Source organism: Octopus sinensis, linkage group LG6 (genome assembly GCF_006345805.1).
Source record: "Octopus sinensis linkage group LG6, ASM634580v1, whole genome shotgun sequence".
Classification (NCBI taxonomy): domain Eukaryota; kingdom Metazoa; phylum Mollusca; class Cephalopoda; order Octopoda; family Octopodidae; genus Octopus; species Octopus sinensis.
In genome coordinates, this window is record NC_043002.1 from 84,249,146 (window position 1) to 84,260,009 (window position 10,864).

The 10,864-nt window shown below is 39.5% G+C and overlaps 1 protein-coding gene and 1 long non-coding RNA gene across 3 annotated transcripts in view; one reads left to right on the top strand and one right to left on the bottom strand.

Moving 5' to 3' along the window:
- The window catches only part of LOC115212912 (phosphatidylserine decarboxylase proenzyme, mitochondrial-like), a 113,372-nt gene that overhangs the window by 47,390 nt on the left and 55,118 nt on the right, over nucleotides 1-10,864 (top strand). The gene's annotated exons all lie outside the window — the stretch shown is intronic.
- On the bottom strand, nucleotides 131-9,787 carry LOC118763982. Its single transcript, XR_004999752.1, has 2 exons — nucleotides 9,702-9,787; nucleotides 131-173 (listed from the first exon to the last, which is right to left on the bottom strand). It is a non-coding gene; the product is annotated as an uncharacterized LOC118763982 (long non-coding RNA).

Sequence of the window (10,864 nt, forward strand, 5' to 3'; positions counted from 1 at the left end):
AGTTTCTACAGCTGGATGCCCTTCCTGATGCCATCCACTCCGAGAGTGTAGTGGGTGCTTTGATGTGCCACCAGCACGAGGGCCAGTCAGGTGGTACTGGCAACGGCCATGCTCAAATGGTGTTTTTTACGTGCCACCTGCACAGGAGCCAGTCCAGTGGCACTGGCAATGACCTCACTTGAATGTTTTTCACCTGCCACCAGCACAAGCAACCCAAATATAAAATACTTGATGATGTTTGATCAAACTGATCATAACTTAGTGTACAGCTAATTGTTGAAGAATGTTTCATCTGTAAAGATAAGGTTAACAGACTAAGAAATTATATTCAGTTCACAATAAGGTTAAGAAGAACCTATTTAAAATCAAACAAATTTCTTATCATAATAGTGAATAAGATACATCATCAGACACAGGTGTGGTTGCGTGGATAAGAAGCTTACTTCCTAAGCACATGGTTCCAGGTTCAGCCAATTTGTGTGGTACCTTGGTTAAGTGTCTCTTACTATGGCTTTAGATCAACCAAAGCCTTGTGATGGGATTTGGTAAATAAAAACTAAAAGAAACTTATGTGTATGTGTGTGTGTGTGTGTGTGTGTGTATCTTGGAATTTTGTGATAGTAGTGTCCTTCATTTCCAGACTTCTGTGAAACATGTCTGGCCATGGGGGAAATATTACTTTATTGGAAACAGGTGAAGGTTGACAACAGGAAGGGCATCCAGTTGTAGAAAATCCACCTGAACAAATTCTGTTTGACCCGTGCAAGTAGGGAAAAGTGGATGTTAAAAGGATAGTGATGATGATGATAGTGTTTACTTCATAATGTCTGTATACCTCTGCAAATCTTCCTAAACATTTGGCATTTAGAATTGGCCAGTTTTCCAGAAAATATCTTTCATTGGTGATCAGCCAGTTCTGCTATATTGTTTCAATTCCCAGTTGTTGCTGTTTTTTTAATTTACTTATGTTGTAAAATCTTAGATAAGACATGAACCTCACAAGTTCTATTTCAGTAAGGTTAATCTTTCTTTTGACAAACATCACTCATTACAAAGACCAATTAAGCATTTGTCTTTATTCATGATACTTGAAAGTGTGATAATGAAATATTGACTGAAGTGATCTCTTTTATAATAATCTTTGTCTATTAATTTTCTTGTTTTGCAATTACTGCCTCAGTAGAAGATGTGAAATGGTCAAGTAGATATTCCATGGAGCTATTATGGGACTCCACTGCAAGCATTTTATTACTGCCTACTAAGTACGATTCTTCATTCTATGCTTCTTGGTGGAGGACAAACACAAACACACACACACACACACACACGTATGAAAGGCTTCTTTCAGTTTCTGTTTGCCAAATCCACTCACAAGGCTTTTAGCAGTCTTATGCTATTATAGAAGGTCATTTGCCCAAGGTGCTACACTGTTGGTTGGGGGTGAATTGATGTAATCGACTAGCCCTTCTCTCAGAAATTTCAGGCAGAATCATTAGCATTTTGAGCAAAATGCTTTGTGACATTTCTTCTGGTTTTACATTCTGATTCCACCGAGGTGGACTTTGCCTTTCATCCTTTCAGATTTGATAAAATAAGTACCAGCTGAGCACTGATGTTGATGAAATTGACTCCTGCCTCCCACAACCAAATCATAAAAATTTCAGGTCTTGTGCCTATTGTACAAAGGCTCATCATCATCATTATCCTCCTCCTCCCCCTCCTTCTCCTCATTATTATTATTATTACTGGCAGAAATTTAGCACACCAGGCAAAAGGCTTAGCATCTCATCTGTCTCTAGGTTCTGAGTTCAAATTATGTTGAAGCCTTTAGGATCAATAAAAAGAGTATGAGTCAAGCACTGGGGTTGATGTAATCAACATACCTCGCCCCCCCCTTCCCCCAACTTGCTGGCCTGATGCCAAAATTTGAAATCATTATTTCTTGCAGATTTACCTTCCGCCAGGCAGTTTTCTGCTAGTTAAGATAAATATTGTTGTTTGTTCCTTCTCAAGCCATGCCTGGCTCATAGGGCCGGTTTCCCGGTTTCCTTGGCATATAGGTTCCCCATCTGGACAGGACGCCGGTCCGTCGCAGGTGAGCTGCAAAATGCAGGAGGAAAGAGTGAGAGAAAGTCGTGGCGAAAGAGTCAGCAGAAGTTCACCATTAACTTCTGCCGGAGCTGTGTGTAATTAGGTGTTTCGTTCATAAACACACACATTGCTCGGTCTGAGATTCGAACCCGCGATCCCTCGACCACGAGTCCGCTGCTCTAACCACTAGGCCATGTGCCTCTACAAGATAAATATACTCATAGCTAATTTAGTTAGGATAATAAATAACATCTCCTTAGTGCAAACTCTGTGAAATAAAGAAACATGCACAGGATTTCAGACATTGCATTTTGTTCTGAGGTAGAATCAGATAAAAATGTCATTAAATTATAATTCGATCTGTATTCTCTTATCAACAAGTAACACAGCTGCACAATGCATATAACGCATACCCTCCATAGTGCACACAGCCATAAATGCACATTCACCCACACACACACACATGCTCTCTTTCTCTCTCATACTATTCCTACTCTTATTTACATAACTACGTAAATAGTGATTCTTAAAAGTGAGATACAGACAGAGAGGACATGTCATTGATGAAGTCACAAACAGCAACAAAAAACTTGACAAACATAACTGACGAATGGATTAGCCAAGTGATTAATCAATTGATTAGTTAGTTGCTTAACTAGTGAATAATGAAGTGAAATTGAACCAGTGCATGTATTTATTATTGGTATAAAGAACCCCCCCACTAATCTACAACAAAATCTGTTTCAACATACAAGTTTCACATCAAGGATCTTGCAAGCCAAATAACAAAAGCGAAATATGTATATATATATATCAATATGTATAATATACTATGTGCATTTGCATATATACTTTTTTTTGTGTGTGAGTAACACTTAATTATTTTAAGTTGTTGAATTTATTCCACTTGATGATTTGCTTTGTAAATCATTAGATTTGAAATTTATATTATTCAACACAGGCTCATGTAATTTTTTTTGTTTTTGTTTTTTATTTTAATTTTGTATTTGAAGGTTCGTTCTGCTATTTTCTTTGTCTTATAATGCTCAGTGAACTATTTTCATAAATGATGATCAAATTAATTTTTCTCCTTTTTTTCATGGGTAAATATAATCAATATATATATATATATATATATGTATATATATATATATATATATATATATATATATATATAAAAGAATTTTTTGCGTAATAAGATAAAAAACCAAGGCTGTATAGATATTAGAGCATTTATAGATAGAAGGTCTTACAGCTGTTTCTAGGATATTAATTAATATCCCTTCATTGGAGATGGTGTGAGAGGAACTATAGTCTGTCTATAGCACTTATTCAGCATTACCTGACACCTTTGGGTCTCAATGACACCATTGGGTCTCAATGACACCATTATCTCTTATATATATATATATATATATATATATATAAGTCATCAATATATATTTATTCCATTTTTGTATTTGTCTGTACTGTCATCTCCCCCCTTCTTTTTTTTTTTTTACAGAAACCCACATTTTTGGATACAGAGATTCTGAATCTAAAGAAATTTGCATTTCGAAATTTAATTTCCTCCTAATTTCTTTATTTTTCACTTTTTTCAGAAATTTTTTGTGGGGCGAAATATGTGGAAAAATATGGAGTTTATGATCCAGAAAAAGAAATTTTTTTTATACACCTCTTACGAATGCACAGCATATATAGGATGTTTTTAAACCCTTTCGGTCATTGTGCATGCGTAGGAGTCTTCCAATCCGCGCATTAAATAGGCTTAGTAGTCTCTCCACATGCTAGAAATAACTGCCAAATCTCTGACAAACTCTACATACTTTGTAGGCATTCCTACACAATTGTGCCCCCCCCCACTTTGTTTCCTCATAACTTTCAGAAAAACAGATATTTTTTAATATAATTTTCTACATGTATTCTTCACACAGTGTAGATTTACAAAAAAAATATGAGTCGCGTATTTGTATGAATTCAAAACCTATATTGCTTAGCTATTTGAACAAGTAAATGCTCAAACTTTCTATTGGGATACTTCTTTTTGTCCAACTTGACACCATCTAATAACCTTGGCAAAAATCAGCATTTCAAAATTTCAGACCATCCCACCCAGAATTCTTATGGGGCAAAATACATAGAAAATTTTAAAGATTTCTATGTTTGCGCTATCAGAATTTATGATTTTGCAAAAAAAACTTTTTATTTCAATTTTACCCTACCCCTCAAAGTTGAAGTAGCGACAGACGAAATACCGCTAAGCATTTCGCCCAGCGTGCTAACATTTCTGCCAGCTCGCAGCCTTATTTATTCCACTATTATTCTACTTCAAATATTCTACTGTTACCTTTTATATTCAAACTAGCACTATGACTCAGCAACGCCAGGTCATAGTGCTAGTGCATGCATATGCAGCTGCGTGCGCACATACACACAAGTACTGTCCAAATCTCCGACCAATCACATACAGCTAGCTGGCATTCAATTAGCATATCAAGTTTCGGGCATTTTGATTGGGTTTTGGATAGAAAATTCACAAAAAAGTCACTTCTATTGATTTTTTAATGGCTTTGCGGGGTGACTGGGGAAATGTAAAGATGTGCACGACCACTCTTGGATGGTTTTGAATGACCATAGAAAGTGCGAGCCCTCTAAATGAAAAATTGTGGATTTCTTTAAAGGACACACATGCAGACATTTTGCTATTTATATACACTACCGTCAGAAATTAATTAGCACCCTTGATTTGCTCACCATGAAGCATGGTGGGGGTGGTCTGATGGTGTGAGGGGCGTTCAGCTACAGTGGTGTTGGGCGGCTCTATGCCGTCGAAGGCAACATCAACGCAGCAAAGTACATTGAGATAGTACGGGATACCTCTTTGGTGGCGAGGAGTACGTGCTGGCCAGTCACCTGACCTGAACCCTATTGAGAACCTCTGGAGTCGATTGGGTAGGGATTTGAATGTGCAGCAATACAGGAACCGACACGAGCTGTTTGGGGCACTTCTTGCTGCATGAGGGGCCATCCCTGCACAGTACCTGCAGGCACTCATAGACAGCATGCTGACCCACGTAGCAGCTGTCATTGCTGCCAAAGGAGGAGCAACAAGATATTGACTAAATTTCACGATTAATAACAATTATGTGGTGTGCTGGGATATGTTTTAATAAATTTTTGATTAAAAACGAGTTCATTTCTGATAATAAGTTAATTAAATTAAGAAAATGTAAGAAAATGTAGAAATTTGAGAAGTGCTAATTAATTTCCGACGCAAGTGTATATAGAGATTACTGAGAGATATCATGTATTCATCTTTAACTGATTTATTGTGCTGCTTACATTTCTTGCTTTAAGTAGAACAATTAAGAGAAATAATTTGAAATTACAAATTGCAAATTCAGAAAGGCAAGGTGTATTGGTGCTTTATGATGTCTATAAAAGAAATATTGTTCTTCAGTAACTTTTGTAGTAAATGTGAATAATAATGCTTATTATGTTCATATGTAGCTTTTGCACAGAATGTGTCAAATATGTTATAAATGCAACTCTTTTGCATAAACAAAACAAACTGTGCCCAGAAAACTATTAGAAAATATATGTAACCTGTTTGTTAGATCATGTTCCAATGTGTAAATATATATATATTTTGGTAGTTTTGAATATGTATACATGTATATCATCATCATCATTATCATCAATTTACGTTTTTGTCCATGCAGGCATGAGTTGGATGGTTTGACCTGGGCCAGCAAGCTGAGGGGCTGCACCAGACTCTAGTCCGATTTGGCTTGGTTTCTACGGCTGGATGCTGTTCCTAGTGCCAACCACTCCAAGATTGTAATGGGTGCTTTTTGTGTGTCACTGGCACGGGTGCCAGTTGTGTGACACCAGTATCTGCCATGACTATAATTTCACTTGGCTTGATGGGTCTCCTCAAGCACAGAATATTGCCAAAGGTCTTGGCGAAAGCGTCGTGGTGGACAACAAAAAACCTGGCTGATGACAGTCAAGGCTGATCTGGAACCCAAACCAGGCCCCCATATCTATGGCGTTCGCCACTGGAATAAGGAGTGGTTGGAGATCACGCGGTCGTTAGCCTCAAATCGCCAGGCCTGGTCGGCGTTTGTGAGAGATGCAGCATTGAGGATGAATGAAGCCAACTCAACCCACCCCAGGTGAATGCTGTAAGAAGAAGAAGAAGAAAGGTCTTGGTCATTGCCTCCATGAAGCCCAGCACTCGAAAGGTGCTTTTCATGTCATGTGCCAGTTACGTGACACTAGCATCAGCCACAGTACTTCCGTGAGGTCCAATGCTTGAAGAGGTGCCTTTTACATGCCACCAGCACAAGTGCCAGTTACCTTCATGAAGCCCAAAGGTGCTTTTTACGTGCCAGTTATATGACACCAGCATTGGTCACATTGCCTCTGTGAGGTCCAAAGTTTGACAGGTGCATTTTATGTGCTACTGGCACAGGTACCAGTTATGTGACATTGGCATTGGTCATGACTACAATTTCACATAGCATGATGGTCTTCTCAAGCACGGCATATCACCAAGGGTCTCAGTCACTGGTCATTGCCTGTGTGAGACCCAACATTTGAAGATCATGCTTCACCACCTCATCCTATGTCTTCCTGGGTCTGCTTCTTCCACGAGTTCTCTCTACAGTTAGAGATTGACACTTATTTACACAGTTGTTCTCGGCCATGTGAAATTAGGTAGAGTATTTATTGGAGAAAATAGTTCAATATAGAACCATTGACTACAGCATACTGTGCATATTAAAAGAAATCTTGCATATATTTATATAATTCTTTCAAAGATTATTTTCTCTAATTTCTCCCAAATCTTTCTCTCTTGAAACACGATCCCTTTTACTCATTTATGCTCCTTTGATATGTTCTGTATCAAGCATAGGCAGCTTTTTCTTTTGTTATGGGCCTCATGAGACATGGCTCACACAAGTGGACCACACTATTAAAAAAAAATCAACTGTAATTTTTCATTAAACGTGCCATTCAGAAAGTCCTGCAGCTGCATGTTGCCCACAATGGCTCTGTAGCATTCTTCCTCTTCTTGCTATCCACTTCATTCTTCCTCCTCTCTATCTACTTCATTGTATCATTCTCTCCATCTACCTCATTCCTTCACTCCTTGCTTTCTCATAGTGAAAGTGCATTGCTTAGTGATTAGGGTGTTTACTTGTACTTGTGACAGCTTCCACCCAGGGCGGGTTGAGCCGGCTTCTTCTCTGGTCCTGACGGCATCACGAACCATGGCAGCCCACGCTCGATGGTCCTGTGCGAGGTCACTAGAGATAGCGAGCCATTCGCGGTTCCATCTGTGCAGACCGACCACCTGCGGACCTGAGAGTTCGGAGAGGTCCTCCTTTATTGTCATTGCCCAGGTCATCAGCTGCCCGCCCGTGCATTTGCCCAGTTGGGAAGTGGAGGTAGGAGGAGGACATCGCGAATCAGCTCACCCTCTGGATGCAGGGCCGCATGACCAAACCACCTTAAGCACCATTGTAAAAGCACCGAAGGGAGGGGCCGGAGATTCAGGAGATGATGAAGACCGGCTGTAGGAACCCGATCAATGCATTGGCAGCGAAGAATGCGGCGGAGACAGTCATTGTCGAACACTTCCAGCCTTCGCTGATCGACTACCCTCATAGGGTTAGGGTGTTTGGCTCGCAATTGTGAAATTATGATTTTGATATCAGGTGTAATGTTCAGTCCTTGACGAAGACACTTTATTCGATGATGCTCCAGTCCATTCAGCTGGCAAAAATGAGTTTACCTGTAATTCAATGGGCCAGCCATGTCACATTTTGCATCGCACTGAATCTCCTTGAGAACCAGATTAAGGGTACATGTATCTGTGGAGTACTCAGCCACTTGTGCATTTATTTCATGAGCAGGCTATTCTGTTGATCAGACCAACTGGAACCCTCGTTGTTGTAACTAACAGAGTACCAGTTAGCTATCTCATTCCTTCTCTCTATTAGTCTCCTTTATTCATTCTTTCTTCCTTTTCCTTCCTTCCTCTCCTTTGTATTTCTTAATCTTTCCCATTATCCTTTTTGCTCTTTTCTCCCCCTCTCTCTCTTTTTCCTCTCCTCTCTCTCTCTTCTTCCACTCACTCTCTATCTCATTCCTTCTCTCTATTAGTCTCCTTTATTCATTCTTTCTTCCTTTTCCTTCCTTCCTCTCCTTTGTATTTCTTAATCTTTCCCATTATCATTTTTGCTCTTTTCTCCCCCCTCTCTCTTTTTCCTTTCCTCTCTCTCTCTTCTTTCACTCACACTCTTCTTAGCTATTCATGCTATCTCACTCTGTTGCCTCTTCATCTCCTCTTACTCTTTTATTGTATGGATTTATCTACTTGTTGCACACTCTCTTCTTATAATCTCAAATCTAATTCTCTCTATTTTTCTATCGCCTACGGTCACCCTTTTCTTAACTATATTAAATCCTCTCACTATTTTACGGCTACTCACTTTATTCTCTCTCTCTCTCTCTCCTACTTCCCACTCTTCTATTATTCAAAGGCTTAAGTATCTACATATCTCATTTAATACAATCTATGTAGATCAGTCCATTGTTAACAGGAGGGGAGCTAGACAAGACAGTCCATCTGAGATACCGGATCCTGATTGTGGTTTCTAATTGGAAGAATATTAATGGTTCTTTGATCATTAGTGATATAACCAGCACGAGACTGTTGCTATCTAGATTGGAAATATTAAATAAGTAATATCATTTACACGATCCCGTGATATTCATGTTGTTTAGTCCCAGGTCATCCCTGATCCAGCAGACCTGTGATCATATCAGTTGTTCCAATGGCACAGTGCAATCAAGACCGCATTATTCAATAAGCAATCTCCCTTCCTTGTTTTCTAAGACAATAATATGGTATTTGAAAAAGATTTGGTTGCTATTTCTAGCATTTGAAGAGATCATGTAGGTTCCCTCAGTGGTTTATATGATATTTATATCTTTTTTGGAGGTATTACCATTGTAGGTGAAGTGAAATAGGCTTCACCTGAAATTGAAACCCTGATGCCAGGAGGTGAAATTCTTCCCATGCTTGCCTTGGGTTAACATAATGACATGGTGATTTAGAAAAAAATTTTTTAATGTACATGTAATAAATTCTTCAAAAGATTATGTGCAAAAAAAAAAACACCAATATTATTAGGTGTACATGAGTTATAGTCATGTAGCTAGCTGTATGTATAGGTGTATGTAAACTTTTTTCTATAGTTATATGTGGTGCTCCAGCAAGGCCGCAGTCAAATGACTGAAACAAATAAAAGAATATATATATATCATCATCATCGTTTGACGTCCGCTTTCCATGTTAGCATGGGTTGGACAATTTGACTGAGGTCTGGCGAACCAGATGGCTGCACCAGACTCCAATCTGATCTGGCAGAGTTTTTACAGCTGGATGCCCTTCCTAATGCCAACCACTCCAAGAGTGTAGTGGGTGCTTTTATGTGCCACTGGCACGAGAGCCAGTCAGGTGGTACTGGCAGCGGCCACGCTCAAATGGTGCTTTTTATGTGCCACCTGCACAGTCCAGTGGCACTGGCAACAACCTCGCTCGAATGTTGTTTTCACGTGCCACCAGCACAAGTGCCAGTTAGATGACACAGGTAATGCTCACGCTCGAATGGTGCTTTTTACGTGTCATTGGCACGGAGGCCAGTTTGTTGCTCTGGCAACGATCACGCTCGTATGGTACTCTTAGTACTCCACTAGCACGAATGCCAGTCATCGAATTTGATTTCGATTTTGATATATATATATATATATATATATATATATATATATATATATATATAGATTTACATATACATACACGTACAAGATTCCTTACATCACACTCTAGCTCAAAGCAATCCTACCAAAAACATGCATTAATTTTCTTGACTAAAGGCGGTGCTCCAGCATAGCCACAGTCAAATGACTAAAACCAGTAAAAGAGTAATATATAGATGGTGGTGTCCCAGCATGGCCACAGCTCGTGAGCTGAAACTAGATAAAATAAAATAGAATAAATAGACAAGGTTGTTTATGGAAGACCAGCAGTCGCCCATGCATACCAGCCTCCCCTCTCTATGTCACTGATGTTATCCATGGGAAAGGCAAAGGTTGATACAGCTTGGCACCAGTGACATCACAACTCATTTCAACAGCTGAGTGAACTGGAGCAATGTGAAATAAAGTGTTCTCAAGGACACAACACACATCCTGGTCTGGGAATTGAACTCACTACCTTATGATTATAAGCTTGATGCTCTAACTACTGAGCCTTGTACCTTGTTTACTTTACTATATATATATATATATATATATATATATATATATATATATATATGTGTATGTATGTATGTATATGTATGTATGTATGTATGTATGTATGTATGTATGTATGTATGTGTATCATCATCATCGTCGTTTAACGTCCGTTCTCCATGCTAGCATGGGTTGGACGGTTCGACCGGGGTTCTGGGAAGCCAGAAGGCTGCACCAGGCTCCAGTCTAATTTGGCAATGTTTCTACAGCTGGATGCCCTTCCTAACGCCAACCACTCCGTGAGTGTAGTGGGTGCTTTTTACGTGCCACCTGCACAGGTGCCAGGCGGGGCTGGCAACGGCCACGATCAGATTGGTGTATTTTATGTGCCACCGGCACGGAAGCCAGTCGAGGCGGTGCTGGCATCGGCCACGAGTCGGATAGTGCTTTTTACGTACCACCA